The sequence below is a fragment of the Alligator mississippiensis genome, chromosome 1, assembly GCF_030867095.1.
Source record: "Alligator mississippiensis isolate rAllMis1 chromosome 1, rAllMis1, whole genome shotgun sequence".
Lineage (NCBI taxonomy): Eukaryota > Metazoa > Chordata > Crocodylia > Alligatoridae > Alligator > Alligator mississippiensis.
The window spans coordinates 224,028,035-224,035,705 of record NC_081824.1 but is presented as its reverse complement, the minus strand read 5'-3'; the positions used below and the strand labels follow the sequence as shown (position 1 = coordinate 224,035,705).

Sequence of the window (7,671 nt, the reverse complement as noted above, 5' to 3'; positions counted from 1 at the left end):
CTTACTGCAGAGCTAATTATGAAGCTCTGCAGTAAAGGTCTTATGGAGATGTGCCCACAGATGAGTAATTCCAGTTTACGAATGGTCTAGAACAAGCAGGTATTCACTTCTGTGGAAAGAGCAAGATACTGTGGGTCCCCTCTGGGGGAAGTGACAGCTCCAAGAAGGATTCTTTCACATTGTATTTCATGCTCTTTAACCACAAAATGTGTTTAGACAAGCATTCCAAGAGGTGCTGGGGACACCAACAGTTAAAACTGTCTAATACACCTTGTTATAAATATTTCAACATATTACCAAACTTTCACCATCTGGACTGAAATATTCCCAGCTTGTCTGCCTTGATTTGCAACAAAATGGTTCATCTGTTTCCAAGAAATGAAGTTAGTGTAAAATGAAGTTATTATATTCTTCTAAGCTATTCTTCTAAGTTATTATATTCCCCCCCCCCCCCGCCCCAGACATTTATTTGCACCCATGAGACTTTGAATTTGCCATTGAGATTAGAGTATGACTATGATTTTCAGGAGTTTATAAAGGATGAAATCTTGGGTGTATTTAAGCCAATGGGTGCTTAGCCATAAACTTCATGATCCAGGGTTTCACCTATAGTCTCAATCATTGTATTGTTAACAGTATGTGTAACACTATTTGATGCAGTGCATGGGGTAGATGGTGAATGAGGCTAGTGGCTGAAAGAAGAGCATGTCTTCTGTTTTGAGCCACAGCTGCGGGACCCAGGAAAACTTGGTTCCATCCTGGCAGGTATCGAGAACTTATCACTTGCAGCTGAGCAAAACATCATTATATAAAGCCACAAGAGGAACACATTTTAAAGTTGTACAGGGAGTGTTAATTCTGGTACTTCCTAACTTCTGAGGGCTTGACCTTGCAACCTTGATATTCTCTTAACATATTTTGAGAGGTAATTGTATAACATATGGACTAGAATTGCCCAGGACTTGGAGATCTGTGGCTGAATCATCAGCTGGTGTAAACTGTCCAGCCTATGCCAACTGAGGTTGTATAACCAGATGGCAGTTTATCCTGGATTACTCTAGAGCAGTGATTCTTAACCTTCTCAGACATGAACTGTCCCTCAAAAAATGCCAGCTCTTAGTTTCACTCATTTTTTGACTACAGAATAATAATAATAATAGACCCAACCATCGTTGCCAAGAACTCAGACCACAACCGGTCAGAATGTTTTTGACACTATGGATTACTATTTGGAATCTCTTCATTTAACTTATGAATCCTGTTTACACACACAACAGCGCTAACATTGCATGGCATCCTGCGGCACCCTTGAAAGGATTTAATTGTACCTGACAGTGCTACTATGGGCCAGGAATCCTAGAGATTTCTGGCATGATGTTGAGAAATTAATTTAGATCTGAAGTCCCACAGGTCTTTGCTTATCCAGCTTATAGACACTAAGGACTTTTGTTTCTGAGCCATTGCTCACCTACTAGTTCAGGAAAATGTTGCCTTAACTTCCATTTGTCTCAAGGTACCCATAAATAAAATGGGGAAAATTAAACTCATTCTGGGGGTGTTGTGAGGAGTAATGTGTTCAGTGATGGTAAAGTACACAAGCATTCTCCAATGAGTTGTGCCATAAAAGGAAAAGGATTCTTTTATTGAAAACTTCAGGTTATGTTCTCAAAATTTTTTTTTTCTTTTTGATCTAAGTGTGCCTCAGATTGAGTTATTTTCTACTAAGACCACAGAATTGTAGCTCACCCATTTATATGGAGCACTTGGGTAGTGAAGCCATCTTGGGTAGGAGGAATGATAATGAACTCTTATCCATCATCACCCTCTGGGACCACGTTGCTAGGAAAGCATAGAACCAATTTCGAGCAGTCCCATGAATACCCACCAGGTCATGTAAATGCTTTATCAGCACCTCCTAGTCAGCTGTATCAAAGAACACTGACAAATCCAAAAAGATCAGCAGGGCACAATTTCCTGGAATCACCAAGTGATCATCAACCAAAGCCACAAACAGTCTCTATGCTATCTCCAGGAGGAAAGCCAGAACAACGAGGGTATGGGAAAGCAGGGGCATCCAGATTCCTTGGAGCTGTTGGATGACCACCTGTTCTCAATGACCTTCCTCCCAAAGGGGAGTTTTGAGGTGGGGTGATAGCTGGCTGAAAAGTCAGCATCAAGCAATGGTTTCTTAACTAGGTGCCAGACAATTACAGACTTAAGAATGTCTGGCACCCTCCCTGCCTAAAGGGAGGCATTAACAACCCTGCCAGCAATGGCTCCAAGCTTCTTCCACTTTTTTACAAGCCAGGATGGTCACAAGTCCAGTTTACAGTTGGCGGCCTGCATTCCCTCGAGCACATCCTCTGCATCAGTGGGTGACAGCAATTGAAACCAATCTACTGCAAAGACAGAGCCTTCCCAACCCCAGACTCAGACACCCTCCTGTGCTGTAGAGTCAACATACCATACTGGATAGAAGTGATTTTTTTGTTTGTTTTTTATGGTTTTTTTTCTTACAAAATAAGGGGCAAATTCATTACCATAGACCATAGAAAACTACTTGGTTTCTTGGTCGAGAAAGCCTAGATTAACCAAACTATTCACCATTTGGAACAGTTCTGCTGGGTGGCACTTTACAAATGCAGTGGCAGTGGGAATGAAAAGCTTCTTTCTGTTTGGGTAATGGATCCAGGTCTTTTAGTTCAGTGCATTTATACAGCACTTTCCCCTGAGCTAACAAAGTGCTCAGACTTTATAAATGGACAAACTGAGGCACAGAGGGGAGCTGCATTGAATTCACAGTCTAAAAGCAAGTCAGTGGTAGATAAGGTCCCAGGCATTCCATGCTCCCTGTCCAATCAATTCACTCCATGTGTGGTCGTTCCTCAGCTCACAGTGCCAAGACCTGCTGAATACCTGAGGAGGACATCAGTGGGGAAGTATCAGTGAAGCTACCCCAGCCAGTTGGGTTGAGTTTGGAATTCTGAGGATGTAAGTAGGAAGTGGTGTCATTGTTGCACTTGGGACACAGTGACTTATCTTCATGATGTGACTGACCCCTCACTTAAAGTTAGGCGTGGCATTCCGGATCCTTAACACAGCCTTGGTTTCTTCCGTGTTATGAAAATCTTTTAAGTCCACTTACTGTTAGAGCTGACACTTTAATTGTCTTCCAGTGCCACACTCTATGGAATTAGTCTTTTGAAGATGGCCCTTCTATACTATAAGAGACGTCAGGCCACCGAGGGGAAGCTGGAGGGTAAAAGTCTATAAAAGAACAAAGAAGGCAGCTGCATACATGCTGAACGACTGCTCCAATGCTCTGAGAGCCGCCTTAATTAAAACACCCCATCCCTCACCTCAGAGTATGTGTATAGACTCCCATAAGGCCCATCTCCAAAGGAACTGTACTTTTCCTGGCTTTAAGAGTCCACTAGTCATTTTATGGCATGTGAGCAGTTGCACACACATTTAAAGTCATATTTTACTAACGTTTTTTAAGGGCTTTTATAATAAAGACAGTAAGCCTGATCTTCAGCTACAAAATCAGTTTGTGCTTTGGAATACTGTAGAGAGCCTATGGGGGGCATCTGGGATGAGGTCTGTCAAGAGCCAAGCCACAGAGCAATGTACTGTCATTTTCCATGACTTTGAGAACTGTCATTACAATACCATTCCAGGCAGCATAAGCTAGAGCAGTTGTGTGTGATACCAGGCATGTGTGTGTATATATGTATATTATTTACACATTTGGTATTTTAAGAGCCTTCAACAATTATTTTAAGAGCCTTCTGAAGCCCAGTAACACATTTTAGTTCTTTGAGCCTGAGGGTTATGTTTTTGTTCTGAAAATCCTAAATTTATAGTGGACTTAACTCCTAATACGTGGCTGCCTCTGATGTCAGGGGACTCGACTTAATGACCTGGGTGGTCCCTTCCAGACCTATCTATTGTAGCCCTAATTCTGGTTGGGGAGGTTGACTCACTTTCACTAGGGCTGGATCATTGATCTAGGTCAAGGGTTTTCAACCAGGGGTACGCGTACCCCTGGGGGTACTTGGGATGGCTTCAGGGGGTACTCGGCAGTGGGTGCCGCCACTGGCACTTCTGCCGCACCGCTGGCACTTCCATCACTGGCACTTCCACCGGCACGCTGCTGGCACTTTTGCCACCACTGTGCTGCTGGCACACTTGCTGCTCAGCCATGGGGGACCTCCACCTCAGTAGTTGATCAGCCCCCCTCCCCTCTCATTGATTGGCTGCTGGAGGACTCCCCCACCGGTCGCCAATCGGTTGCTAGGGGACCCTTTCCCCCCTCCCCGCCCCCCATTCGTCTGGCCGCCGGGGGACTCCTGCCTTCTCACCAGCCACCGGGGGTACACTGTTTCAAAAAGGTTGAAAACCCCTGATCTAGGCTGTTATGTTTACCCCACCGTAATGCTGTCCCTGTTAAAGGGGCAAGGCCAGAAGTACAGCACAACTGATAACTTGGGGCAACAGAAACAAGGACCAGGGAAGCAATGGAGGTCACGGGTTCAAAATAAGAAAGATGGAAGAGGGGGACACCTCTTTCAGTCCTGTTTCCTTTGCTAACCATCTTTAGAACACTCTCCAGACTTGCGGCATAAAAACAGATACTTGGGTGTGGCGACATGCAATTGCTTTTATTGCCATTCACAAATAATGCGGTCTCCACAAATAACAAAAGCTTCTGTGTCTGAATCAGTTAGTATAGAAAGTACATCCCTTCCCTTCTTTCTACCATTATGCATTTCATATACCAGTTTGTGTGTACATATTTGCATAATTTCTACCAAGCAGTTAGCTCTTTGTTTAGGCAAAACCTACTCTGGAATCTCTGTTGCGCTGTTAAGGATTTATGTAACATCTCTCTACTAAACAGTATTTAAAAATAAATAGGGTACACATGGGCACTAAAGGGTGAGGCAACACAAACTCCAGCTTGTATTGTTTGCAGCAGCCACTTCCTTGGCAGGATAACCTCTATTATGCATTAAGGTACAGTACTATTTGGAGTGAACTACAGTACATTTTGCTCTTCCAGTCTTGGGCCTCCCTGGAGCTCAGTGTCAACAAACAGCATGGAATTCTTTCTGTTTTTTCTCTGCATCTCATCTAGCTATCTCTAGTTGCCCTACTGCTACTATCTGACTGCAAGCTATAGTAATTAAGATTTGTACAGAATTTCCCATACTGCACTCCACAGTGTACCCTTTATTTCTCTTATTTACTCTTGCTGTTTTCCTTATTCTCTCATCCCCCTCCTGGCTTGTCATAAATGATTGATTGTCCCCATTTACTGCAGAAAAGAATAACTGTAATAAAAAATAGTTTTGCTGTTGTGAAAATAGCCTTGGATTTTAGGGGTTAACTCTAATTTACTTGGGGGGGGGAGGGGGCAGAGTTTGCAATCCACACCTTCTCTCACCCACTCTTACTTTTTCTGCCTGGGTTTTTGCTACAGTTTTACATCCCACAGTATTCTGGTTGTTATCTCCCTGTGGATCCATGACCCACCGTGCTTTAGCTTGCAAAATATTGTGGAATTGGTTTCAAAGTAAGAAACAGTGGGAGACGGGGGCTGATGCTGCTGTGAAGAACTGTACTGTGGAGTGCAGATAGATTATGATTAGATGGGGAGGCTTACATTTCCAGTATCTAAGGCAGTGATTTTCATTATTTTTGGACTCCAGGCACCCCTTGCTAGACTTGAGGCACACCTCAAACAATCCCAGCTCTTAGCTTTCACTCCTTTTTTGACTACAGAAAAATAATAGGGCAACTCTTCTGTTGCAAATAACTCAGACCTCAGTGGGTCACAATGTTTTGTTTTGGTTTTTTTTGACACTACAAATTCCTATTTGAAATCTCTGGGTTTATCTTGTGAATCATGTTTTTACCCCTAACAGTACCAACATTGTGTGGCATCTCTGGGGCACCCTGGAAAGGATCTCAAGGCGCCCAAGGGTACCACCACAGAACCCAGTTGTGAATCACTGATCCAAAGTCAAACTTGTGACTGTGATCATTATTGCCCCCCCATCTCAAAACGTTCTCCTCGTTATCATCTTGAATTTGAGTATTCATATAATTTCCTTTAGCGTAGGCATTATGAATCTATACCTTTAGATAACATTTGTTTTCATTTTGTCAGACTCAGATAAAGCATCTTGACTGCTTCTGTTCCTTTTTTGCCCATTGGCTTAAGCACCAGAGGCCTTTCCTTCTGTGTGGCTGGCTGTACCATGTGTTTTCAGCTGGGTGAACTCAAACTGGGGCCTGCTGTACCAGCAGTGTAGCTAAACGGCAAAAAATCAGTGGGCTCTGAGGCATGGTTTGAGTGGCACAGAAAATAAAGGAAATGTGGAACCCCCAAGCACCAGTGACTCATAAGCACCTGAGTCGGACTTGTTTCTCACACATAGGCAGGCATATATAGTAAACACACACGCTTGGCAGTGCCCAAATATTGATACAGAAAGCTATCACTGTCTACAGCTGGCCACCATGCTGGACTCTCACCTCTAAAGCACACCTGTCCCATTCCTCCACATGCTTTTAGGGGGCAGCTGCCTATGCCATAGGCAAGGCACACAGGCAGCAGGAGCCCTGCCTCCACACTTGTCATGTGTGGGCTTGGGGTGTGGGAAGAAAGCCTGCCTGCGCTGTAGTGCTTAGAGCCTGGCCTGGCATAGCTTCTGCTATGGCCCTTCCCTCTGCGTTTGTGTGACTTGTGTGACTGTGTGTGTCTCTGTGTGATTGTGTTTGTGTGTGTGTGTCTCTGTCTTTGTGTGACTATGTATGTACGTGCCTGTGTCTCTCTGTGTCTCTCTCTTGGTGTGACTCTGTGTGTATGTGCCTGTCTCTGTGTGTGTCTTTGTGTGTGCCCGTGTATCTCTCTTGGTATGTGTGTGTGCTCGTGTCTCAGCTGTGCGTCTCTCTTTCTGCGTGTGTAAGACTGTGTCTGTGTGTGTGTCTGCCTCTCTCTCTCAGTGTGACTCGGTGTGTATGTGCCTGTGTCTCTATGTGTGTCCCTTTCTGTGCGTCTCTCTCCCTGTGTGTGCATCTCAGCTGTGTCTCTCTCTGTGGTGTGTGAGACTGTCTGTGTGTCTCTCAGCTGTGTGTGTCTCTCTCTCTGTGTGAGACTGTCTCAGCTGTCTCCCTCTATATGTGTGTGTGGGTGCGTGGGTGTCAGCTGTCTCTCTGTGGTGTGTGAGAGTGTGTGTATGTGCCCGTGTCTTTGTGTGCGGGTCTGTGTGCAGGCGCGGGGAGGGGAGGGGAGGGGAGGCCGGGCGGCGGGAGCCGGGCGGCAGGTCTGGGCGCAGGCGGGAGCTGGAGGCGAGGCGAGGCGAGGCGAGGCGCGGAGCTCCGCCCGGCAGCCCTCGGCGAGGGGCGGGGGGCGCTGCCCTGCTCCTCCCGCCGGCGGCCGCTGATGTAAGGCGCGGGCGGGGGGCGGCAGCGGCGGGGCCGGCCGAGGCAGCGCGGTGCGGTGCGGTGCGGCGCGGCGCGGGCAGAGGAGGCGGGGGGATGCGGTGCACACACAGCAGCGCCGTTTCCTGGTGAGCGCCCTGCACACACGCACACGCGCGGCCGGAGCGGGAGCAGGCGCAGGGCACAGGTAGGCGGCGGCGTTGGCGGCGCTGCGGGAGC

The 7,671-nt window shown here is 46.3% G+C and overlaps 1 protein-coding gene across 6 annotated transcripts in view; it reads left to right on the top strand.

Annotated features, from left to right (window-relative positions):
- The first annotated feature begins 7,475 nt into the window (after positions 1–7,475).
- PLCB4 (phospholipase C beta 4) overlaps positions 7,476–7,671 on the top strand; it is a 353,722-nt gene continuing 353,526 nt past the window's right edge. For 4 of the 6 annotated variants that reach the window (XM_059720203.1, XM_019500818.2, XM_019500819.2 and 1 more), the window contains exon 1: positions 7,478–7,639. The gene's annotated coding sequence lies outside the window, so the exon portion shown is untranslated. Of the gene's footprint in view, positions 7,640–7,671 lie in introns of all 6 variants that reach the window. The other 2 variants (XM_019500820.2, XM_019500821.2) reach the window with 2 other exon arrangements.